The following is a 27,637-nucleotide window of genomic DNA, read 5'->3' as shown; positions in this document are numbered from 1 at the left end:
AAAAGGATTTAATTGATTTGCATGACCAAAATATGTGAAGTGTTGAGCCTATTTCTCTGCATTGTCGCCAGCAAGAGGAGGAGTGTTTTGGGTAATACATGGCAAGTTTGACTTGTTAGGGTTAGGTACCATTGGTGGAGGATTTTTAAATAAGATTCCCAGTGCGAGCTGCAGCAGGATGATTTGTAAGTGGTATTAAATGCTGTGCTCCATGCATGTGTTGTAATTGTTTCTAAAAGAGTTTTTTCCCAGTTGGATAAAGAGGTAGATTTTAGAGCAAATTGCAGATTCGTTATGTATTTGTAGAAAGTGGTACCTTTACCTGGGTATTGTGGTTTTGTAAAGAAAAGGTGGGCAGTATTAGGGATTTTTGTGGTGTGAGGTATACTCTTTGTTCTCATACAGTGGACAATTCCTAAATAGGTGAAGTATTCTGTGGAAGACAAATTGAACGTGGATTGGAGATTTTGAAATAGCTGTAGGGCCTGGTCTTTATAGAGGTCTGTTATTTTGTGTATGTTTCGTTTTTCCCATTGGGCTAGGTCCATTGATGGTGTAATGGAGTGTAATATGTCAATTGGGGTGAGAATTCATTTGGGGTCTGTGTATTCCATGGTCAGAAGACCGCGCCAGGCTTGAAGGGTGGCTTGGATACATGGATGCTTTAATTGGTAATTTGTTTGTGACATTTGTGGAATTAGAAGTAAATTTTGGGGTTTAAGTGGAAGGAAGGGTAAGGATTCCACTGTAGACCAGATTTTTTCTCTGGTTGGGTTCCACCAAAATTATATTTGGTCCAGAAGAGTAGCATTATAATTGGATTTTAAATGTGGGAGGCCTCCTTTGGAAGATGGGCATATTAAGAGATTGGTAGTGCATCTAGGTTTTTTAGAGTTCCATAAAAATCTGAATCGAGAATCGAAAATTGATTGTAATTTGGAAAACAAGGTGTTAGGAACTGGTATGGGGAGTGTGCGAAAGATGTACAGGATTTTTGGTAGGATGTGCATTTTCAAGGTCGCAACTCAGCCTAATTTGGAAAGTTCTGAGGTGCGTAGGGTGGCAATTTCTTGGGGTATAGTTTCAAGTAGTGTTTTGTGGTTTGAGGAGAATAGTTGGTCTGTTGTTGCGGTGAGTTTGATTCCTAAGTAGGGGATGTTATTTTTTTCCCAGAAGAAGGGGAATTGTTTAGCAAGTAATATTTGGGTTTGGTGCGTGGAGATTTAGGATAGAAGATTTGGGTTCATTGAGTTTATAATAAGAAACCGTCGAGTATTGATGAAGGTGCGTTCATATTGTTTTGAGGGATTTGGTTGGGTTTGTAAGGATCAATATGATGTCGCCTGCAAATAGACTAATTTTGTGTTCAGTGTTAAGGTGTTTGATGCCAGTAAATGCCGGATCATCCCTGAGTTTAGAGGCTAAGGGTTCAATGGGCAATGCAAATATGAAGGGGGATAGTGGGCAGCCTTGTCTAGTACCATTGATGATATCGAAGGGGTCTGATAATGTTCCGTCTGTTAATACTCTGGCTGAGGGGAGGGAATATAGTGATAGAATGGCTGTTAACATCCATCCTGTAATACCAAATTTCTGTAATGTCATTTGCATAAATAGCCAATGTATTCAATCAAATCTTTTTCTGAATCTAAGGATAAGAGTATTGAGTGCTGTTTGATGTGTTCTAAATGGTGGAGAAGACATATAAGTCTTCTGGTGGTATCGGTGCTTGGCGGCCTGGTATGAATCCTACTTGGTCTGGGTGTAATAAGTTAGGAAGATAAGAGAGTAATCCACGAGCTATAATTTTTGCATAAATCATTTTATGTCTGTGTTGAGTAGGGAGATTGGTCTATAATTTTGGATGAGGTGCGGGTCTTTGCCAGGTCTTGAGATTGTTGTTATTATCGATTGTAGCATGTCTTTGGGGAATATGCCAGTGGTGGCAGCATGGTTAAAGAGTTTGGATAGGTATGGTGATAGATTAGGGGCAAAATATTTGTACAATTCGTTCGTATAACTGTCGTTTCCTGGAGATTTGTTAAGAGGGAGTATGTTGATGATATTTTCTATTTCCGTGATAGATTTCGGAGTGGATATAGCGTCAAGTTTAGATGGGAAGAGTTGGGGGAGTTTGGTTGTGTGAATAAATTGTTGTATGGATGTTAGTGCTGGTTGGATAGTGTCAGGATTGTTTTTAAGATTGTATAACTGTTGGTAATAGGTCACAAAAGCATTAGCTATTTCTTGTGGATTTGTGGTTAAGGTATGTGTGGTTGGGTGATGAACTGAGGATATTTTGGATTTTAAGCGTCGCTGCTTAATCATTTTGGTTAATAGGGAGTTAGCTTTGTTGCTCATGGAGTAAAATTTAGCTTTCATTTTTTGAAGGTTGAGGTCGTATTTATAAAGTAGGAGGGATCTGAGTTTGTTTCTATCCGTGGTGAGGGAAGTAGAGGTTGAGGGGTTTGGGGATGTTTTGTTTAATTCTTCTTTTGTTTTAATTGACATGAGGAGTTTGTCTATTTGTTGGTTTCTTTGTTTAGAGATACGGGCGTTTAGTTGAATAAGAATACCTCTCATGTATGCCTTGTAAGTGAACCATAGTATAGGTATAGAGATATCAGGTGATTCATTCATTTCAAAAAACATATTATGAGCGTCAAATATATGTTTTCTGTGGTCTGGATTATTCAGTATGTTTGAATTCAACCTCCATATTGGAGGGATCGTAAAATGTTGAATGTGGTCTAGGGTGATGGAAATTGGAGCGTGGTCCGACCATGTTATGGTGCCGATCTTGGAGGAGGTGATATGTTGTAGGGTCCATTTGTCTGTGATGAAAAAGTCAATTCTGGAGTAGGAGAGGTGGGCCAGAGAATAATAGGTGCAGTCTTTTTCTGTACTGTGTTGATATCGCCATATGTCGTAGAGATCGTTGTTGTGTAGAAAGCGATTAAAGATATGTTTACTGGAAGAAGAGTCCAGGAGTGGGTTGTTTATGATGTTGAAGTCTCCTCCTAATAGTAGCCTGCCTTGTCTCTGGGTAGAGATGATTGAGATTATTTTGTTGTAGAATTGGAGTTGGTTGGTATTTGGACCGTAGATGTTGACCGGAGTATATAGGATTTAGTTGATTTTGCATATCAAAATATGGTAGCGACCTTGTGGATCCGCTATTTCTGAGATATATTGGAATTGGAGGGAGTCTCTTATGGCGGTGATGACGCTGTTCTTTTTCTTTGAGTTGGTTGCCATATATATCGATGAGAAGTGGTGTAAGTTAAATCTGGGAATTTTGGTGGAGGCAAAGTGGGATTCTTGGAGGAATAGGACATCAGTTTGCAAAGAGCGAGCTTCTTTTTATAGTATAGATCTCTTGTAAGGAGAGTTAAGGCCCCGGACATTCAAAGATGATATGCTAATCATATTTATGGGTGTATATGGGTTTCATGGAGTAGGAGAGATGGTTCGTAAGTTGTGGAAGAAGATGGATTTTCCTTTGTCGTGGCTGTAAAACTTCCATAGAGAAGAAGAAGTGAACTTAATATGTTCGCTGGTTTGAGAAGGGTATTTCCGCTTGTAATAGAGGTGTTTGAGGGAAAAGAGGTTGATTTGAGTGACCGGTGGTGTGAGGTGGGTAGGGGGTTAAAAAGGACTTATGAAAAATTCAAGTAACATGTGTAACAGATGTTGCTACTGTATAACGGGGGAACAAGAACATACATGACTCAAGAAAGGAGTCATGTTGACGAAAAACTTGAAGTTGTTCGGTTAGGGGCCATCTGTCAGCCTTCAGTGTTTTTGAGGTTTTACCCAGTGTGTTGGTGTTAGGGATTATTGGTTCAGGACCATTCTGCATCATTTTTTGTGGTCGGGTAGAGGTGGATTGGTGGGAGTCCACTGGATGTTCCATATTTTCAGGAGTTTGATGCCTGCTTCTAGAGTTTGGACCGTGTAGAGCCTTCCATGATGCTTAACAATGAGCTTCGTGGGGAAGCCCCATTGGTAGCCGATTCCATGGTTCCGCAGTGCTTTTGTTATGGTAATAAGTTTCTTGCGGTTGAGAAGTGTAGCTTTGGATAGATCTGCAAATATTTTGATATTCGCCTGAGATGCTGGAATTGAGGTAGGGTTTCTAGCAGCTGTCATGATTTTTTCTTTCACGTGGTAGAAGTGCACGCGTGCTAGGATATCTCTAGGTATTGCGGCACGATGGTTTTGGTATCCTGTGTGCACGATCTATGGCGAGCTCCACATCTGTTAGAGAAGGGATGAGGTGCCTCATGTATTGCTGGATGTAAGGGACTATGTCACCTGTAGTGATAGATTCTGGTATTCTGCAGAATTTAATATTGTTGCGCCTGGAGCGGTCTTCTAGGTCTGCCAATTTTAGGTTAATTTGTTCTATGTCAGCTCTGTGGTCAGTGTGTGCATCTATGAGGTCATTGTGTGCAGTGAACATTTCCCCCATTTTGTTCTCAACGTGGCGGATGCAACGATCCTGATTTTCTACCGTGGATGAGATTTGCGATATAGTTGCTGTCAGGTCGTCATGTAGTGTTTGTCGCAGGGATAATAGCATACTTTTCATTGAGATTTCAGTGATAGGATGATCGGAAGCAGGAAAGTTTTCAATTAAAGATGGAGTAGAATTAGCAGTAAGTGTATGAGGATTGGAAGGTTGCAGGTCAGAAACAGATTGTATGTCCAGTCTGGGTCTGGACTTAGCAGGACTTCTTGTAGAAGAAGACAGGGGTGGAGAGGACTCACCTGGGTCTCCTGGATATAGTGGTGCCTTGAGTCTGGGGTCCGTGGTTTGCACTGTGTCTCCCTCTGCTTGTGTGAGGAGACTGTCTTCTGAGGAGCCGGCGCCATCTTGGATGCAGGGGCTGAGAGCTGGGAAGAAGCTTGTCAGCTTCCCTGGCTGCTCTGGTGATCTGCAGCTTCAGGGCATGGTCCGGAGGATGGTAGGAGCCTCTGTGTCCCCTTATGTGATCGGGGAGAGGATTCGGTATCCCTGGGTCTAGTGTGTGCCGCGGTTGAGGCTGACGGCGGGACGGAGCTCTCACTATCGAGCTGTCATCCCGGAGCCGGCCGCACATGCGCCCCCCTGAATGGGTTGTTTTAGAAGGTGAGGGTTCACATATACTTTAATCTTGGGGCACAGTCGGGTGCAGAAGCCCAGGAGCCCACTTGCATTCCATGCCATATGCAAATTCAAAGAAAGACAGGCTGCACATGCATGAAGCCCTCAAACTGGTTAGTTTATTGAGCTTGCAGAAGCAGCATACAGTACACACTGCAGACCTCCCTCATGAGTCAATGCCACTAATGCTTTTCACTCATAACATGGCCTAATCATAGAGACAGTGGCAGTTGAAGGCTGACCATACATTATACAATCTTCGTGTACAATTTTCCTTTAGATTTACCAAAACCATATAATATGAGGTCAAGACTAAACACTTTCAATTAGTATGCAATCAGGCAGGCCCTTGCACTACATAGTTGAAGGTAAATCTAAAGTAATTTGAATAATACAATTGCATAATGTATGGCCAGTTTAAGGGTAAGAAGTTAATATACATTCAGCATAACAAGCTAGACAAATTAACCGCTTAAGGACTGCCCTATAGCAGATATACTGCTACAGGGCGGCACCTGTGTGCAGAATCACATTGTCCGGGACCATCGCGACGCATGGGTCTGCACATGCGTAGGTGTCTGTCAAGACATGCAGGCATCAGGGCACTAGGACCCAGGCGCACCCGTCGCCTATGACGGTGCTGGGCAGGCACTAGGACCTAGGCTGCACCTGTCAGGTGCAGGGCGGGTTACTTAAATCAGCCCTGCACAGACACAAGTTGCCATATGGTCTGATCTGGTTCCTGTGTTCCTGTTGTTTGAGATTCATTGCTGACCTGCCTGGACCTGACCTCTGCTGACTTCTCCTGCTCTGAACCCTGACTAAGTTTGACCTCTCTTTTGGATATCTCTACCTGATCTGAACTACTGGTACCGACCCCGGCGAGTGACCTGACTATTCTTCTGCCTGCTGCCTTGTACCACGCTGACCCCTCTGTTACCGACCTGGCCCGTTTTGACCACGCTATTGCTCAGCCATCCATCCGACCCGCACGGATTAGCTGCTACTCTCCAGACCTGTCTGCCTCTTCACGTCAGGCTCTCTATCTGTCATTACCTCTGGTGATTCCTCTACCTCAGGTGGGTGTACTCAGGGGCCGCAACCTGGTCACTGTCCGCTCCAAGCCCATCCCCACCATCAGGGGCTCTGGTGAACAAGCAGACTGGGGCTTAGACTCCGCGCCCTGGGGAATCCTGTCCTGGGGACTGCTAGAGTACACCAGGTGGTCCATAACACACATACAGTCAGGTCCATAAATATTGGGACATCGACACAATTCTAACATTTTTGGCTCTATACACCACCACAATGGATTTGAAATAAAACGAATAAGATGTGCTTTAACTGCAGACTGTCAGCTTTAATTTGAGGGTATTTACATCCAAATCAGGTGAACGGTGTAGGAATTACAACAGTTTGCATATGTGCCTCCCACTTCTTAAGGGACCAAAAGTAATGGGACAGAATAATAATCATAAATCAAACTTTCACTTTTTAATACTTGGTTGCAAATCCTTTGCAGTCAATTACAGCCTGAAGTCTGGAACGCAGCGACATCACCAGACGCTGGGTTTCATCCCTGGTGATGCTCTGCCAGGCCTCTACTGCAACTGTCCTCAGTTCCTGCTTGTTCTTGGGGCATTTTCCCTTCAGTTTTGTCTTCAGCAAGTGAAATGCATGCTCAATCGGATTCAGGTCAGGTGATTGACTTGGCCATTGCATAACATTCCACTTCTTTCCCTTAAAAAACTCTTTGGTTGCTTTTGCAGTATGCTTTAGGTTATTGTCCATCTGCACTGTGAAGCGGCGTCCAATGAGTTCTGAAGCATTTGGCTGAATATGAGCAGATAATATTGCCCGAAACACTTCAGAATTCATCCTGCTGCTTTTGTCAGCAGTCACATCAGTAAATACAAGACAACCAGTTCCATTGGCAGCCATACATGCCCACGCCATGACACTACCACCACCATGCTTTACTGATGAGGTGGTATGCATAGGATCATGAGCAGTTCCTTTCCTTCTCCATACTCTTTTACTCACATCACTCTGGTACAAGTTGATCTTGGTCTCATCTGTCCATAGGATGTTGTTCAAGAACTGTGAAGGCTTTTGTAGATGTCATTTGGCAAACTCTAATCTGGCCTTCCTGTTTTTGAGGCTCACCAATAGTTTACATCTTGTGGTGAACCCTCTGTATTCACTCTGGTGAAGTCTTCTCTTGATTGTTGACTTTGACACACATACACCTACCTCCTGGAGAGTGTTCTTGATCTGGCCAGCTGTTGTGAAGGGTGTTTTCTTCACCAGGGCAAGAATTCTTCAGTCATCCACCACAGTTGTTTTCCGTGGTCTTCTGGGTCTTTTGGTGTTGCTGAGCTCACCGGTGCGTTCCTTCTTTTTAAGAATGTTCCAAACAGTTGTTTTGGCCACGCCTAATGTTTTTGCTATCTCTCTGATGGGTTTGTTTTGTTTTTTCAGCCTAATGATGGCTTGCTTCACTGATAGTGACAGCTCTTTGGATCTCATCTTGAGTTGACAGCAACAGATTCCAAATGCAAATAGTACACTTGAAATTAACTCTGGACCTTTTATCTGCTCATTGTAATTGGGATAATGAGAGAATAACACACACCTGGCCATGGAATAGCTGAGAAGCCAATTGTCCCATTACTTTTGGTCCCTTAAGAAGTGGGAGGCACATATGCAAACTGTTGTAATTCCTACACCGTTCACCTGATTTGGATGTAAATACCCTCAAATTAAAGCTGACAGTCTGCAGTTAAAGCACATCTTGTTTGTTTCATTTCAAATCCATTGTGGTGGTGTATAGAGCCAAAAATGTTAGAATTGTGTCGATTTCCCAATATTTATGGACCTGACTGTATATATATGTGATTTTGCATTTCTGGGTAGGGGGTGCACAGGAGCCGCGCGCGTCCTACCCATGCCGCCATTCGCGGTCGCGGATGTCAATCACCGGGTCCCGCCAGGTAATTACCCACCAGTGCCCAGTGATTACCGACCATCTCTAACGGGGAGGAAGATTGTTTTGTTTACAAACAATCTTCCTCCCTGTCAGCTCAAGCACACTGCTCGGGATGGCTGTGCACAGCACAGCCATTCAGGTCAGTGTGCTTACAGTGAATAACACACCCCCCAACCCCCAGTAAAACACTCCCAGCACACAAGTAACCCTTTGATCGCCCCTCACCTTAACCCCTTCCTGCCTAGTGCCATTAGTACAGTGTCAGTGCTTTTTTTTTAGCACTGATCACTGTGTTGGTGTCACTGGGGTGTCAATAACACCAAGTTAGTTCCCCCCAGTGTCAGAATGTCTACCGCAGTCCCGCTAAAAGTTGCTGATCACCACCATTACTAGTAGAAAAAAAAGATCCTATTATCTATACCGCCATTTGTAAATGCTATAACTTTCATGTAAACCAATTAATTTACATGTATTGAGATTTTTTTTTAGCAAAAGACATGTCGCAGAATACATTTTGACCTAAATTTATGATGAAATTTGATTTTCTAAATTTTTTTACTGGACATGTTTAATAGCAAAAAGTCCAAAATATTGTTTTTTTCTCAAAATTGTCAATCTTTTTTTGCTTATAGCGCAAAAAAAAAAACCCAGCACAGGTGATCAAATACCACCGAAAGAAAGCTCAATTCGTGGGAAGAAAAGGACATCAATTTAATGTGGGCGCAGTGTTGCATGACTGTGACAATTGTTAGTTAACCACTTCCATACCGGGCACTTTTACCCCCTTCCTGCCCAGGCTAATTTTCAGGTTTCAGCGCTCTCACACTTTGAATGACAATTGCGCGGTCATACAACATTGTACTCAAACTAAAATTTTATCATTTTCTTCACACAACTAGAGCTTTCTTTTTCTGGTATTTAATCACCACTGGGTATTTATTTTTTGCTAAATTAACAAAAAAAATTTGAAAACTTTAGAAAATTTTGAAAAAAAAACACGTTTTTCTATGTTTCTCTTATAAAAGTTTGCAAATAAATAATTATTCTTCATAAATTTAGGCCAAGATGTATTCTGCTACATTTCTTTTGTGAAAATAACCCAAATTAGGATGTATTATTTAGTTTGTAGGAAAGTAATAGAGGTCACAAACTATGGAATATATCTGAAATTTGATCAATCCTGAAGTACTGACAGACGATCTAATTTCTTGAGGTCCAAGAATGTCAGAACAGTACAGATATCCCCCAAATGACCCCATTTTGCAAACTAGACAGTCCGATGTATTTCATAGGAGGCATGGTGAGTTTTTTGAAGTTGTAATTTTTTTGCCATAATTTTTCAAAAAATGAAGAAATTAAAAAAAGATTTTCACAATTTTTTTTTTTACGTACTGTTACCAGTGCAGTACAGCATCATCATATAACTGGCATGGCGGTGATCAGGGACACTGACTGATGACAGTACGAAAAAAAAAAATTATAATTGTTTAAATAGTTTTTATTATTTTTAATATTTTATTACTTTTTGTTCTCTTTTTTTAAGATTTTTTTTTTTCATATTTCACTATGACCAAAGTAGTATAATGTTACCATAGTAACATTGTACTACTTTGGGGAAGTGATCAGTATTTTTTTTTCCTACACAATTTGCATATACTGTAGCAAAGAATTACTTTGCTATAAGCAAACATTTACCTGAATGACATCGATTCATTCAGGTTTTTTTTTTGTGCTTAGCTGTGATTTGGTCATGGCTAGTCACATGACACAGCTGGGCTGTGATTGGCCCAGCTTGTGCATGTGATCGCTGTGACCATTCACAGTTAGACAAACTTGTATACAATGGATGGCATGAAAGAAAGCCATCCATTGTATACAACTGTCATGTGACCTGCTGTGATTGGTCACAGCAGGTCACATGGTACTGGCAATGGGGCTCGTACACAGATCTGTCATCGGTCCGAGGTACATGGCCGATGACAGATCGCGCCGCAGCACGGCCCTGCGGGCATGCGCAATGCGAGTTCCTGAAAGGACACCATATGGCGTCCACCCAGAGGGATGAGCTGTTAAAGTAATGCAGTACTGTAACGCAAAAAATGGCCTGGTTATGAAGGGGGGGTAAATTCTCAGGAGGGCAAGTGATTAATTAACAATACTCAGCACCCAAAAACTTTAAAAACACTTCAGGAGGCATGTGTAAAATGCATTGCGAACTCCTATAAGGAGAGGGGAGGTTGTGTTCCACTAAAGGGACGCTAGACTTCCCTCTTAATTATATAATTTTATTTGTTTGTTAATACAACCAAAAACCAGGATATTTGCTGAACCCTTATTGGATGATTGAAGTTGGACAACTTTACAAAGCTAAGTGAAAACTTGATTTTCAATCATGTGCAAGCAAATCCTTTTTTAAATATTCCTTGCACATGATTGGGTATATTTTTTACAAAGTGAATTTTCACTTTGTTTCACCTCATTCACTAAGATAAATGAATGAGATGTGCTACTGTTTTGTTATATCAACCGCAATTTGCAGCCAGGGCTGACAAGGTAGCAACTGTCAGTTTTAAAGCGATACTAAAGGCTTACTTTTTTTTTCTAAAAATAACAAACATGTCTATACTTACCTGCTGTGTGTAGTGGTTTTGCATAGAGCAGCCCAGATCCTCCTCTTCTCGGGTCCCCCACAGGCTGTCCTGGCCCTTCCCTCCTGTTGGGTGCCCCCATAGCAAGCAGCTTTCAATGGGGGCACTCGCTGCTCCTTGTGTCCATTCACACACATTTTCACATACAGTATATGCACCTGCACAATTATAACAATTTAAGATGAAATAGAGCTTATTTCCTGTATGCCATTTGTAATCATGGTAGGGATCTGGACTGGTGAAGACCATTTCTGTAAAAATACTTAAAAATGTTAAAACAGATATTTTATTATTTATGTTTAGTAATCATTCCGATTTATGCTCAGCTCAATAACCCCTATCCGGAAGCATTTAATGTGTGGATCTTCCTCAGTGTATGGACCCTTGGTATAGTACAACTTCTTTAATTTACTATAACTGATCTGAATTTCTCAGCTTTGCTGCTATGATTGCGCACTAAATATTATACACTATATGTATGGCAAAGGCACGTTTCAGATGAATAAGCACTCTGATATATATGTATTTATGGAAAATAGAAAACAGTTGCCCAATTGATATTCAAAGTCAGCTTTTAGATATACACAATATGCAACCTGACTTCTTTTCCCAAACATTTTTATGCTCTTTTCATTAGCTGCAAAAATGGTCAGAAAAGCGAGTAAGATTTTCAAAGCTAAAAAGTAGCAGTGAGCTGTGTATTTGCATTACTTAAACTAGATAGTTAGACATTTTCCCTAGAAAGTGGTTAAGAATTTATTTTAGAAGCAATGGAGATTGTAATCTTTTCAGAGATAGGATAGTTGCAAAGATTTTTTTTCTTTCTTTTTTTTCACACATCAAAGCAGAAAGAATATTTCTGTTTTAGTAGACTGAAAAAAACCTCTTGGGCAGAAATGATAATTATGACTTTTTAATCATAAATGAAAAGACTCAATCATAAAAACTTTGACTATAGGCCGAAATAAAGGGGATTTTTTTTCAAAGTTTTGCAAAGATAGCCTCAACTTTCACTCCTTCAGTCTGCAGAGAAATGGAAATTTCTCAATTAGCCTGGGAAAATTAAGCCAACTAAAGTATATGTTACTCTTTAAATTTTTATGAAGTCAATTTCAACTAACATAAGAGATCTTCGTTTAAAAGAATTCCACTCTACTGAATGGGCAAAGGTCAAAAATATATAGTAAAAAAATATTCTTTGCTTTTCATCTAATATTTTTCATTACCTAACATTTGCACAAGTATAACCGATAAAGCTTTTAGCAAGGGTATGTATTGTTTAAACAAATATTACTGGAGTTTATAGTTGTTCATCTTCTTAAAAGATGAACTCTAGCCAAAGTTTTGTTTTTTCTTTGAGAAAGTTTATATCTTCTGCTTTTATTGCCCTCTATACTCCAATTAGGGAGATTTCCCTTCACGTCCAATCCTGAAAACATAATAAAATATATGTCCATATCCCATCCCCCCTCCACCAAAAGTGGTGGTAAATCTCATGTTATTCAATTGCACTGCAACAGACACCTCAACTCAGAGATTAGATGATCATTTTCTGTCTCAGGAACAGTCTCTGGGACAAAAATATTGAGAGTGGATGCTCCAAAAATGGAAGAGACAGCAAAAAAAATACTTTAAAAGAGATCCTATGGCTAGCCATATATTATTCATGTTTTTTTGTAAAGTCATGGGGATGAACATAAGAAATGAACCTACTCCCCCATCCACACACTCAGTGAGGATGGGGGAACCCTTCCCGCTAATCCTTTGTAGTCTGACAGCAGGGAGCCTGTGATTAGTGTTGCAGACTTTAGCCAGCTGCACTGATCATTGAGGGAAAACCTAACAGGCTGGTTATACACAAGCTGATCAATAGATTGACTTATGTACAATCAGCCTGCCTATACATGCATCTATATTCGACCTAATGAACCAGCCAAATGTCGATCCATGTATGGTTGCCTTAACTCTTCCCCACTCAACTCAAAATAAGAAAAAAAAAGCTTTTGATCATGTTTCTTTTTAAATTAAATTAAATAATATAGTGAAAAATGAATGTAACTCCCAATAACATCTACTTCTGGTTTAGGGTATGAGTATATAATAGTATATTATATTATATAATAGTATGGGATTTTAAACATCCAAGGCAGGCTGGACAGTTTTTGACAGGTTTCTGAGAAGTATATGTCTATTTCAAAGTCTCTTTTACCTAGTCCACAAAACAGTAGATACTCACTGTAACACAGAAATCTCTGAAATGTGATTTATGCTGTGAAGATTTTGTTCACATGCTATCACTTGAACAATAAAGCTTGAATTGACCAAATTTACATGATTATGTCCATGAAAGAAGGTGAAAGGGTAGTACCAGTGCTGGCTAAACCCATGAAACTAATAGCGATCTGCATAATGCCACATGGCTTATTTTTGGTTCCCGTGAGTCCAACAGTGTGGCAGTGTGGAAGATTGCCACCAGTGACATCATCCCACATATGGCCAAACACTACACTAAGCTGATCTGTGAAAGTATCCAAGAGCAGCTTCATACTCTGTGCCCCATAGGCTAACTGTCGTGTGCCTCATTCATTCTACTGGCTGGCCTTGGTATCACACTGACAAGTAGGAATATCATATCCACATAAAACACAATAATGCAGGTGGCAGAGGCACTAAATTACTGTTTTCCAACTCCACCTCACCACACCAAGAACTAATGAATAGAACTGTAACCCCATTCTGCCATCAATTTATCCATAGATGTGTATACCCACAATATGTAAAATATAAGTGCACAGAATAAACAGGATGAACCCTAACAAAGACCAACAAGCAATTCAGAAACAATGTGGATCCAGCCGCATTGCACCGGCAGGCAGGTCTGCAGTGTGGAACAGGGGTGGACTGATAACTCATGGGGCCCCCGAGCAATAGGGGATCATGGGGCCCCTGTGTCCTTACCCAAACTCAAAAAAGCCTAAAAAAAAGGTACCAGGGGCATCTCATGGGGCCCCCTACTGACTCCAGGCCCTTGGGCAGTGCCCGAGTTTCCAAATGGTCAGTCCGCCACTGGTCTGGAACCTACTGTGTGCCATCCTTGGCAGCCATAGCCAAGTGGGCTATGCAAAAATTCAGCTCTGACAGAATCACATGGCAATTTACCAAACTAGATGACCTATGGACAAAGTATATAGTGAGATGTTTTAAAACTATGTAGAAATCATCTAGGGACACAAAGCAATATACAGTAAATACATGTTGCTAGTATGCAATATGTGATGATGAACAAAATATTATTGGAATGATAAGTAAATCTGCTTATCTAGCTAATAGTGCACATATCTCGTGATATTACTTTATAATTTAACATGTTTTTTTCTATGCATTATTTCCATACTACTAAAATTTATTGTCAGGAAATATTTATGAAATGTGCACATAAATGAATCTTGGGATAAACTAAGTCCCTAAATAACGAATGCTGTTTGGGCTTTAATCCCCATACCTTACTGCATACTCCTTTTGAAAATGCACAGATAAAGAAAACACTTGAGAAAATGTATCGGATTTAATGTGTAATGACCTACTAGTTATGTGTATGCTACATTTTAAAGAAATCTATAGTATTATAAAAGATTTATCAATGAGTGTTAATGTATGTATATGTTGTATCTATACAGTATGTACATGAGGGCAGCTATAAATACATAGTATATATGCAAGCTATTTCCTGCTTTGCTATGCTGCATAGTGATCACTACTGTCACCCTGTCTATGCAAGTCTATCAGTCTGCTCAGACAGGCTGAAAGGAATAGATCCTCTATGGCTCATTTTGTGGTCTCAGTACTTGTTGTGCAGGGATGTGAAAAAGGCTGCCTTACATACAGATATCCCTTGAATGGAGAGTTTGCAAATGTGAATATGACAGTCATAAAATAAGGAACTGCAAAAATACAAAAATATCACAAAAATGTACTTTTAACACTACAATAATCCTAGCAGTAGACACCTCAATAAACAAAAATATTCAATTATGAGAACCTCTTCAACCCCAATTAACCCATTTAAGAGAATCAGTTTCTCAGATACAGAGGGTGAGGCCTCAGTTTCCTCCCCCTTTTTAGATGATAGTGATGCACATAATCCAAAATGTCTGGATTCTACAAAAGCCGAAGAAGAAAAGCTGGGGGGGGGGGGGAGAAAAGAAGAGACATGGTAACACCAATCAAACTTTGCCCACTAATGTTCTCAAGTTGTCTAGGTACAATTTAACCTTGGGAGAAGAAAAGAGTTTGAGAGGTTTGAACTTTGCACATCACATCATAGACAGAATACCAAAGGATGTTTAAGGTGATAATCATAATTGTTTGAATATAAATACAATTTGTATTTGGTTATACAATATAAAAGAACATTAAAAGAGTTATTAAGCTTTTAAAACCATCAAGGAATATCCATTTGGTCTTTGCATGCAATTATTCAACTCCACGTTTCGCCAATCACTGGCTTTTTCAGGAGATTTATGAGTACTACATATCGCACCATAAGAAAAATGCCTGATGTGAAATCATACCAGCACACACAAGTTGTTAACCATCCATAGCATGTCCAGGTGTCTCCCCTGGAAGCATTAGTGGGCCATAGGAGGGGCATACGATTACAGACAACTCCCTCAGTTTGCACTTATGGGTGTAATATGTTGGATATACTTTGATTTGCACCCTTAAGGGATATAAGAGCCCCCAGGAGGTACCATTGTAATGAAGTTGCTCAGTCCCAAAAAAAATGTATTTTGTCAATTATGTATTTTGTGTTTGGGATGTGGTGCCTTGATTTCCACGTCCACCAATGTATTTTTTCTATTTGGCTTGCACCATCACAGCACTTTCATTTGTTTTCCACGCTTTTGGACATTATTAATTTTGCACGGAGACTTATGCTTAGGAAGAAATACCTGTACAGGTGAAACTCGAAAAATTAGAATATCATGCAAAAGTTCATTTATTTCAGTAATGCAACTTAAAAGGTGAAACTAATATATGAGATAGACTTATTACATGCAAAGCAAGATAGTTCAAGCCGTGATTTGTCATAATTGTGATGATTATGGCTTACAGCTCATGAAAACCCCAAATCCACAATCTCAGAAAATTAGAATATTGTGAAAAGGTGCAAAATTCTAGGCTCAAAGTGTCCCACTCTAATCAGCTAATTAAGCCATAACACCTGCAAAGGGTTCCTGAGCCTTTAAATGGTCTCTCAGTCTGGTTCAGTAGGAATCACAATCATGGGAAAGACTGCTGACCTGACAGTTGTGCAGAAAACCATCATTGACACCCTCCATAAGGAGGGAAAGCCTCAAAAGGTAATTGCAAAAAAAGTTGGATGTTCCCAAAGTGCTGTATCAAAGTACATTAATAGAAAGTTATGTGGAAGGGAAAAGTGTGGAAGAAAAAGGTGCACAAGCAGCAGGGATGACTGCAGCCTGGAGAGGATTGTCAGGAAAAGGCCATTCAAAAGTGTTGGGGACTTTCACAAGGAGTGGACTGAGGCTGGAGTTAGTGTATCAAGAGCCACCACACACAGATGGATCCTGGACATGGGCTTCAAATTTTGTATTCCTCTTGTCAAGCTGCTCCTGGACAACAAACAATGTCAGAAGCGTCTTACCTGGGCTAAAGAAAAACAGACCTGGTCTGTTGCTCAGTTGTCCAAAGTCCTCTTTTCTGATGAGAGCAACTTTTGCATGTCATTTGGAAACCAAGGACCCAGAGTATGCAGGAAGAATGGAGAGGCACACACTGCAAGATGCTTGAAGTCCAGTGTGACGTTTCCACAGTTTGTGTTGATTTGGGGAGCCATGTCATCTGCTGGCGTTGGTCCACTGTGCTTCATTAAGTCCAGGGTCAATGCAGCCGTCTACCAGGAAATTTTGGAGCACTTCATGCTTCCTTCCACAGACGAGCTTTATGGTGATGCTGACTTCATTTTCCAGCAGGACTTGGCACCTGCCCACACTTCCAAAAGCACCAAAACCTGGTTCAATGACCGTGGGATTACTGTGCTTGATTGGCCAGCAAACTCGCCTTACCTGAACCCCATAGAGAATCTATGGGGCATTGCCAAGAGAAAGATGAGAGACATAAGACCGAACAATGCAGAAGAGCTGAATGCTGCTATTGAAGCATTCTAGTCTTCCATAGCACCTCAGCAGTGCCACAGGCTGATAGCTTCCATGCCACGCCACAGTGAGGCAGTAGTTGCTGCAACAGGGGCCCAAACCAAGTACTGAGTATATATGCATGCTTATACTTTTCAGTGGTCTGATATTGTTCTATGTACAACCCCTGTTTTATTGATTGCATGTAATATTCTAATTTTCTGAGATTGTGGATTTGGGGTTTTCATGAGCTGTAAGCCATAATCATCACAATTATGACAAATCACGGCTTGAACTATCTTGCTTTGCATGTAATGAGTCTATCTCATATATTAGTTTCACCTTTTAAGTTGCATTACTGAAATAAATGAACTTTTGAACGATATTCTAATTTTTCGAGTTTCACCTGTATATTGAATCCACTTCTTTGTCACATTCAGACACTCTCAACAGGTTGACTAATAAAACACATTTAGTGAAAGAATCATCTTTTAATTTACATGATTTACGTTTGATACAAGATTTTCTAGCACAGGAAAAATAGTTGCTCCTTAAAAGCTACAAGTTTCAGCTAAACACTAATCTAATTTTTATTCCATATGAGGAGATAATTTGGACATATTTTAGAAATTAGTGGAACAAGATCTAGTGAACTTGACTGAATGTATCAATATTAGCTTCACACATGATAAAGTCAATCTGAGCAAATGAGAAAATCCGATTTTGAAGTCCTTGAAGAATAACCCTGAAATTACCATTAAGAATGCTGACAGGGGAGTCATAGTGGTCTTGAATACTAGTGATTATTTGAGTGAAGCTTTTGAGACAACTCTCAGAACACAGAAACATACCACAGGCTCAGTGGTGATCCCACAACCAGCTACAATAATCAATTAGAACATATTAAAACAGAAGCCAGGAGTCTGGATATTCTGAATGAGAAGAACACACAGAAACTTATACCTCCATTTCCAGTAGTTTCTGTATTCCATCACCTCCCCAAAGTCTCTTAACCGGATATCCCAATTCATTGTATACCCATTGTAGCTAGTATTGGATCCTTGGGCCAACCTTGTGGTAATCTGATTGATATCCTCCTTCAATCACTAGTAGTTAGTCTACCTTCTTACTTACGTGATACAAAAGACATAGTAAAAAAATTAGAAGATTCCTAATGGAGAGCTCACTATGAATTGATTATTTTTGGTGTAAAACCATTATATTCACTATCCCCTACAGTTTAGGGATGAGAGCACTGTAACATCATAAAGATCTTCATACCAAATATTCCCCAGAGCTGAAACATTTCATTATGAAGGGTGTATTTTTTTTAACCCTCAAAGGATCAATAGAGGATGAGAAGATTAGTGTCAAAACCTATAGAAAACTGTCTTCTAGAAATCCTTTACTACATACCAACAGCTATGACTGAGCTCATGTCCTAAAAAAACATCCCAAGAGGGCAATTTACCAGAATTAGATGCAATTATACAACCATGCAAGACTTTGATAAAGAAGCCAACTTGATAAAGAAGAGGTTCCCTGAGAGAGGCTATAAAAGATCTATAGTCAAAAGAGCACATGAATGGGCTAGAAACACTTGTGCTAAGTTGATTGGTAAAAACCCTCTTACCAGCAACCAACCCCAGAATCCCTCCACATCAGAAGGGGCTGCTAAACTAGTGGTCTTCTCCATGTCTTACAGCCTGGAGCTTGAGGACAATAAAGTGGAGCTCCACCCAAAAGGCGAAGTTCCGCTTTAATGCATTGTCCCCCGCTCCCCATTAAGGACTGGCACCTTTGGGAAGCAGGGGGGACCAGGTACCTGAATTGGACAGGTACCAGCTCCCACTTCTGCTGTGATTGCCTAAGGCGATCGGTAGCAGAAGTTGTCCTCGCCCCTCCCTCCCCGTAGTCTTCTGGGACACGTGACAGGTCTCAGAAGTCTACGGGACCATTCATAAAGCACAGCGCTACTTGCTCATGAGCAGTGGGCACCCGGCTGTGAAGCCACAAGCTGTCACAGCTGAGTGCCCACACTGAAGATGCCAGCACGGGGGAGAGAAGATGGCTGGTGAAACCAGCCGTGGTGAGGACGCCGCTGGACCAAGGGACAGGTAAGTGTCTGTAGTTTAAAAGTTTTTGTAGCTGCTGACTTTTATTTTTTTTTTAAATCAGCTGGAACTCCGCTTTAAGTGTATAGTCAAGTTCATAGTTTATATAAATAGTTTTAAAGAGTTTATGCAAATAGTTTTTGCAAATCTCTTGAAAAATACAGTATGTGGGACAGACTACAAGACATTTATGGGACTGTATGATGGACCAGTTATCCAACATCAACACACACAAGAACACTAATGCAGCCAGACATTTTGTTCATCGTCATGTCACTCTGCAATCTCTAAAAGTGCACATAATAGAGAGAGTAGGCTATACAAAAAATGGGAAGAGATCCATTTTCAGCCTTAAACAAAAGAGTTTATTTGAACTTTAAATTAGGCACTGGTATACCAAAGGGTCTGAATTACCACTGGGACACCACCCACTATTATGATTAGAAATTTAGTTCCTGTCCCTCTTTCCTTTATTTCTCTATTTCCATTACCCCTGTTCACCCCTTCCCCTTTCTTTCCCTTTCATTCCATTTTAATTGCCTTGTTATATTACTTTTTATGTCTTATTAATATTTTGCATTAATTTAGATTTAGGAACATTTTAGCTACAGTTATTGTAGCTACAGTAAATGACAGACAGAGTGCATCTTGTGTTGTAACACATCAAGTGCTTATAAAGTATTGGGACACATTAAGCTCTATCTGAACTCAACTTATATCTATGGTGTACTTTTATTAAGCAGAGATAATTTATCTCATTTCAGTTCTCTGCAGTTCTCAGGGAAAAATCTTCTCCTCTGTCCCCCTGATTATGAAGCGGAGAACATTTGTTCTCAGAAGGAGAAGAGAGAAGTTTTTCCTCTGAAAATAGCTGAGATCTGTGTAAAAGAGGGAGGGCTGCATGTGATCTTGTGAAATAATTGTGTGATTACAGATCACCTGAGTTTAAACAGTGAAACCAAAGTAAAAAAGATCATGCAATTACATGAAAATAATAACCACTTATCACGGGTATTTTGGCACAGTCTTTAAATGTGTATTTTGCCTCCTTTTTATTGCACATTTTACCATTATTTATGTTAATTTTGCTGCTTTTTAACATGCTGTATTTTTTTAACACACATTTTGATGTGGGGTTTTTTATGTGCATTTTGGCGCTTTTATAAACACACATTTACCCTAGGTTCACACCTAAGCATTTTTTGCAGCGTTTTGCAAAAACGCAGTTCAGTCCATTTCAAATTATTTTCTATAGGACATGTTCACACCTGTGTGTTTTTACCTGGTGCGTTTTTTAGAAAGGGTCAAAAAGTTGCATTTTTGGTTCTATAAACTTCAATGGAAACCTTGCAGAAAAGCATGTATTGCATTTTTGCTGCGTTTTTGCAGCATTTTTTATGCATTTAGCTTTTTGCATTTTACGTCTGTCTAGCAACAAGAACAATAAAAAAATGAAAAAAAAAACCCCAGCAAAATGCATAAAAAATACAGCAATAGCTGTGCAAGTGCAAGTGCAAAAACGCAACGCAAAACACAATGCAGAAACGGCTCAAACGCAACCTGTATATTTGTGAACTTAGACTTAGGCACTTTAACACACAGTTTGGCACAAGTTATTTTAACATGCATTTTGCTGTGGTTTGTAACACACATTTTGGCACTATTCTTAGCACATATTTTTGATTTGGTTTTTATGCATATATTGGCAAACTGCACATCTGCTAGCCACTTTCGGGTGCCATTAACAAATAATGGCACCACAAACATGGCATGCATTTTGCATGCATTTCCAGAACACACACAAAAACTGAGGTAAAAAAGGAGCCAAAACATTAAAAAGCACCAAAATGTACATAAAAATTTCAGCTCACAGTTTTTAAAAAATGTGCGTTGAAAAAAAGCAGCAACATGTTTGTTAAATACTTTTGGTGCATTGATAGCGTATTTGTCAAATGACAAAATGTGCGCAAGATGCATGTCTGCTAACAGCATTTGGAATACCATTAACAATGAATGGCACCCAAAAGCGCGCTGCATATTTAAAAACAATTTTAGCACAATTCTGCATTGCTCAGGTATGAATGCGTCCTAAACGACAATACATTATAACTATACTGTATGCATGTGTGTGGGTGTATATATATATATATATACTGTACACTATATATAAAACACAAATATTCATATATACATACATAAACATAGTTATAATTTATACCAATGTTAACCCTGCTGGTGCTGATATTAGGAAGAAAGAAGCTTTCTTCCTCACATCACAGCAGCTTCTCACCAAGATTCTCCAGTTCTGGGCTGGAGAATCTGGGACGGAGATATTTTAAAGAGATTGCCAGTGAGATCTTCAGATCACACCTTCATAAACTGGCCATCCCTGTAAAAGTGAATGACAGAAGGGTGTATGCTGTGATGAGAAGTGAAGAAAATGTTCTCCGCTCCTCATCTCAGATTTATAAACTGGCACACCTGAGAGATCAGCTGTGATCCTCAGGATCTCAGCTTTTCTCTCTTTCTTAAACGGACACCATATTCTACGCCTAGATTTCAAACCCTCATGCATGTTTTACTTTTTTTTGCTGTTTTTATATTTGTAACTTATTAGTTTTATATATTCTCTTAATAAATATTATTTCTTATGGGGTCTTAGTCTAGTCATAAAACTGCTAATATGGCTCTTTATTAGTGTGGCTTTGAATTGTTTTGCGTTGCTGTATTTTAGAAGGAAAATTCAGGTTTGAACAAAAAAAACCTATATACTCACCTAGGTGGATGCAGCATCCGTCCAGTGCCACATCTGTCCCCCACCACCACTAAGACCAGGAACTGAGCAGTTGAAGACTGCTGATCACTCAGTTCTCAGTCTTCAGTGAGCAGAGAGCAAGTCACTGACAGTCACCACATCTCTGCTCTGCCCCTCCAGCTCTCACTACAGCCAGTTGTCGGTCAGGGCATGTGGGTGTATCCATAGTTTAAAGTTTGGATTGATCCAGAGCCTGGAATGACTGAGTGACATCAGCCGAGAGTGGACTTTAGACTGCTGTCAGCTGAACATGGGTCATAGCATTACAGAATTAAGTGTACTCCTGTGGTTCTCATGAGAAGTCAGGCCAAAAGAGTTTTGGCCCTACTTCTCCTTTAAGTTTTTTCATCTGATCAGCTTTGTATTGAGCATACATTGTAAACTAGTCATTGTGCAACTTGGAATGAATGCTGGTTATGTGGTCACTTAATTGTACATCCCTAATATGCAAAGTGGTAAGCTTTCTTAGCATACGTTTTTTTTTTCTCTTTTTTCCCTTTTTACTGTATTGTGCAGCATGTAGGTGTGCAAGTGAACTTAGATCGGCAGCATATTTTACTGGAACATCTTCAGTTACATTAACTGATCTGCCTCCTCTATGCCAATTAACTTGTTGTTCTTCCTGTACTTTAAACAGCCATCAGATAGGTCAAACTGTTGCATGGGTGACTGATCTTGAAAGCTGGTCCCATCGAACATTATTTTCTTTATGGCTCATGATGCTTTTTAACCAGAGCTGTTACAGCTATGTCTCCCTTTACCATTAAGCCCCAAGATGGGTTAAATGTGTTAGAGGGGAGTTCTCCCATGAATGCAGACCAAGCTGAAGCCACTTTAACACAGTTGTAAGTAGTATACCTAGACAGTGTGAGGGCGAGAGCCATTTTGGTGTGGCACTTTACTGAGATGACACAGACACCAGATATGACAGCATAGACATTGACTGTTTCAGTTTGCATCTACCAACCCTACCCTATGTAGCTGCCCTAAATAACACGTTAGCTACAACCACTGCCCAACATGTTTTAGTCAGAGAGCAAGAATTTTCACTTAAACTGATACATATGATCTAAAATCATAGGAAGACTCACTGGCACACCATCCATTACAGTTTTTTTCTGAAACTGATTGTGCACCAATCTTCCAATGGATATATACAGTGGGGTTGATTTATTAAAACTGGACAGTGCAAATTCTGGTGCAGCTGTGCATGGTAGCCAAACAGCTTCTAACTTCAGCTTGTTCAATTAAGCTTTGACAGCAAAACTTGCAAGCTGATTGGTTTCTATGCAGAGGTGCACCAGATTTTGCACTCTCCAGTTTAAGTAAATCAACCCCAGTATTTCATAATTAGCTTAAAGCCAGAAGTAAAACAGTGGTTTGCAGGGTGGGCAGAATTGTTAGACCCTTTTCTGACAGTTTAAAATCACCACTCAAAAGAAGTTATGTGTCTTGCTTAAAATACCAGACGAAAAAAAAAGTCTTACTCCAGATTGGTAAATAATTCAGTGGTTTTCAAAGCTAATGGCAAAATATGTATGAGCTCTTTCTGATTAAAAGAATTTTACTTTCAGCTTCAGTTTCATCCTCCCGCTGCTCTTAATTAAATATTGCTCTAATGGCATAATTCTGCTTTAATTTGCGTGGTCATAGGGAAGCGTGTGCCCTCCTGAAATGAAAGCTTTGTTTGTAACTGAATTTAGGATAGTTAATGCTAATATTGCTGGGGATGTTCTTCCTTATCATTATAACCAGTTACTGTATATTGACAATAATATTATCAAACATTCTTAATATAAATAATGAGCTGTGCACATGTCATGGTAGATATATATACATGTTGATTTCACAAACACTTAAACAGGCTTATGAATTGAAACAGTACACATAGCAACCAGTAAGAGTTCTGTCAACTGTTGGAATTTTAGTAAAAAGTTTACGTTGATTTGTTGGCTATATATTTTGCTAAATTCTAATTCTTGAAATATACATCTACAACCCACAGAATATAGACATGGCAATGAAAATTACACAATTTAGATAAGTGCACCTGAATAAAGTTTTTTAGACTTTAACTAGACCTTACCCTACCCCTTTAAAGAGAACAAAATGTGTTACACATAATAAATAATATACTATAAAGCTTGATATAACACAAACATTATTTGCATTCTGTAACAAAATGTCAAACAGCTGAATATCTTAAACAGTAGAAGGTATTTAAAGGCACCTCAAAACATTACCTCCACACACACTCAACCACAACATACTGACATAAAAGCCCTTTACAGAAGTTTCTTTAGTAATAGTTAGCTCTAAGTACCTCAGAGTCAGCACTTCAGCTCCAATGAGCTGAGTCCCAAAATCTAAGAACAAAGCAGAGGTGCAAGAGAAAAAAATATATTTTTGAATTGGTATTGGTGCCACCATCTTGCCTTTCCCTTCATCAACCTGTTTGACAATGGCACTCTCAGCTTCTTCTGCACTTTTTCCAGCTCGAGGACAACATACTAAATTTTAGCATGCTGAGAGTGATTGAAGCTGAAGCTGGTTTATTCCATAAAAAATCTTTATACACACAAACAACAGCTGCCATTACATTTTAGGAATTAAGAAAAATCTTCTACACTGACTGCCACACCAGACAGGGTTTAAAGAGAGTTTTAATTTAGAGCATTTACAGAATTTGTTTATTTTTAAATGTTGTTTTAATGAAAGAAAGAACAATGATGTAAGAAAAATATTTACAGAAAAAGGTATTATAAATATCAACAACAAAATAGACAGGATTAAAACCTGATTTTGGTTCCAATAGAATCTTACCTGCAGCATAAGAGTGATTCTGACAGTGTAACTGACCTTCAGAGATGACTCCCAGCATTTATGCATAGTTTTGATGTAAAATTGAGAGCTCACAAGCTTCAGATGCAGCCATTTATTCTGGTTTCCGAGGAGTAGAGTTACAGAAATTACATAACCAATGAAAGGATCTGAGGAGTGAGCTGAAAGGGTCCCAAAATGCTTTATGTCAGTTTTTCTGACTGTATCTATATTTTCAGATGACCCAGTTTTACAGTCCAGTAACCAACATATTACTGCACAAAACTAAATCCATCATCCATCATCATTTGAAAACACCAAACACAATATGTATTGGATATACAGTATATACAGTATATTTGAGGATATTTAATGTAACCAATTTGCTTGTGTGGTATCAAATTAATCCTATTTCCTGTGTATATTTAAGGTTAAATTAATTAAATGCTAATTCAGTAGGCTAGCATTTAACCTCAGGGTGGAATCCATGACACTTTGCGAATTAAATTGGACACTAGTCCCTTTAAGAAGATTTAACAGAGTTTATTTTAGCCAACAGAGTGAAAGAGGGACTAGGGCAAATAGAATAAATATAAAAAATGCTGACTCTGAATCTCTACTCACAGTCAACACAGAAATAGAACCTTTAAACAAGAGCAGCACTCTCTACTTTTAAGACTAGAAAGCTTCAATGTAGCACAAGGGCCATCTTTAACCTCCCTGGCGGTATGATTATTTCAGATTTTTGGTGCTGAAAGCGGTACCATTATTTTGCATGGAAATTTGGCGTTTTATATTGTAGGCCTGTAATTCTTAGGAATAACTCACTGAAATCTGTCCGAACAAGAGTCTAGTAAACATCCCGGGTATGATAAAACTTGAAACACGAAATCATAAATTATAATTTAATAAATAATCATAAAAAATAATAATATAATAAATTTAATTCAATAATATAATCAAACCAAAAACACTGAAATTTGAAATATAGCGCCAAGTTCGCACATCACCGAGCAAAGTCGCAAAATTGTTTTCAGTGTCTGATGACAAATTTTTCCACGAATCATTATCACTCAGCTCTGCAAGTGGTTCTGATTTACTATCGCTGTTCTCTAGCTGGTCTAAAACTACTTTTGACCTAAAGGGACGCTTTTTGGACGCCATGGACGTTTCTCAGTTTCCAGGCAATAAGAACAGTAAAAATGCAGGCAGGACACAGGACAAAGCACTAAGGACAAAATGTATGTGAAATGATTTGATACAGTAATGTTTTACTATGTGATTTTAGTGATTTTAGTGAATGTCACTTTTTGTCATTTTCAAATTTCCCGCTGTTCTGTCCCCCATACGTCCCAACGCTCGCAGGGGACGGAACCTAGAAGACAGATGCTGGCATCTGCGGGATTACATTGCCGGGGTCACTGCAGGAGGGACATCGTGGGAGCGCAGGACAAGGTAAATGATCGAGGGATCGCGGAGCAGCACCCCATGGTAAGCCCGAGTGTAGCTCGGGGTTACCGCTTGTGGTACTGAAACTTTACCCCGAGCTACACTCAGGAATACCGCCAGGGAGGTTAAGGAGGGGCAAAAGGTGCAGCTGTCCTGGGCCCAGTCCTTGTTGTGGGGCCCAAAGCAGCTGTCCCATACTTGCCAACTTTACTGGTTTACATTCCCTTGTTCTTAAAAGTCTTTGCTCCATGATTGTGTCCATGTGAAGTGCTGTCACTTATGCCACCCAGCTCTGTCCTAATGCCATGTACAGATCACTCACCTGAGCAAACTGTCAGCATTCACATGTAAACAACAGCAGCATTCATATGTAAATAGTGGCAGCAATGTGGCATTCATATGTAAATAGCAGCGACATTCATATGTATATTAGGTCCCCCCCCCCCCAAATTTACAGCTACCAACACCTCTTCTGGTGATCAGTGTAAATTCCCCCTTACATTGGTGGCCAGTGGAGAAATGTATTGGTTGTTGGTGTAAAATCCCCCATTACACTGAATGTCAGTCCAAATTCTTCATTATATTGGTGGTCAATTCCCCATTCCATTGGTCATCAGTTTTAATTCCCCCTAACATTGGTGGTCAGAGTAGAAATGTCACCTCCCATCCCCATCCAGCACTGCCACTGATCCCATCCACCCCAAGCACTGGCATTGATCCCATAACCCCAAATACTGTCACTGATCCCATCCCCTCATCAGCACTGTCACTCATCCCATTCCCCCAGCACTGCCACCTATCCCATCCTCCTCACTACTGCCACTGATCCCATCACCCCTCCCCCCAGCACTGCCACTGATCACACCTTCTTCCGCAGCACTGCCCATGATCCCAGGAGTCCTAGGAGTTTTCTGTCTATTGGTGATTCCCCTAACCTTCTCAGTCCATGGTGCGCAAGCAGTGAGGAGATAATGTGCTGTAACCTTCAGCAACCAATCAGTGAGATGTAATTAAGTGCTGTAACCTCTAGTAACCAAGCAGTGAGTGGTAAGGATGTGCAGAAACCTCTAACAACCAATCAGTGAGTGGTAATAATGTGCAGTAATCTCTAGCGACCAACCAGGGACCAGTAATGATGTGCAATAACCTCTAGCAACCAATCAGTGAGTGGTAAGGATGTGCAGAAACCTCTAGCAACCAATCAGTGAGCAGTAAGGAAGTGCAGTAACCTCTAGCAACCAATCATCAAGCGTAAGTCATGTGCTGTAACCTCTAGCAACGAATCAGCAAGCATAATGTGTGCTGTAACCAGTCAGTGAGCGGTAATGATATGCTGTAACTTCCCGCAATTGTTGCCTGATCTGCTGGAGTACACTGATTTTGAGTTTATCTGCTATTTATTGTACTGTATGTCTCAGAGCAGGTAGAGAGTGAAATTTTATGGGGGGCCCAAGAAAATGTTTGCCCAGGGTCCCATCAATATTAAAGACGGCCC

The sequence above is a fragment of the Staurois parvus genome, unplaced genomic scaffold (genome assembly GCF_062004578.1).
Source record: "Staurois parvus isolate SC_StPar_1 unplaced genomic scaffold, SC_StPar_1.0 ptg000131l, whole genome shotgun sequence".
Lineage (NCBI taxonomy): Eukaryota > Metazoa > Chordata > Amphibia > Anura > Ranidae > Staurois > Staurois parvus.
This window is presented reverse-complemented; position numbering follows the sequence as displayed.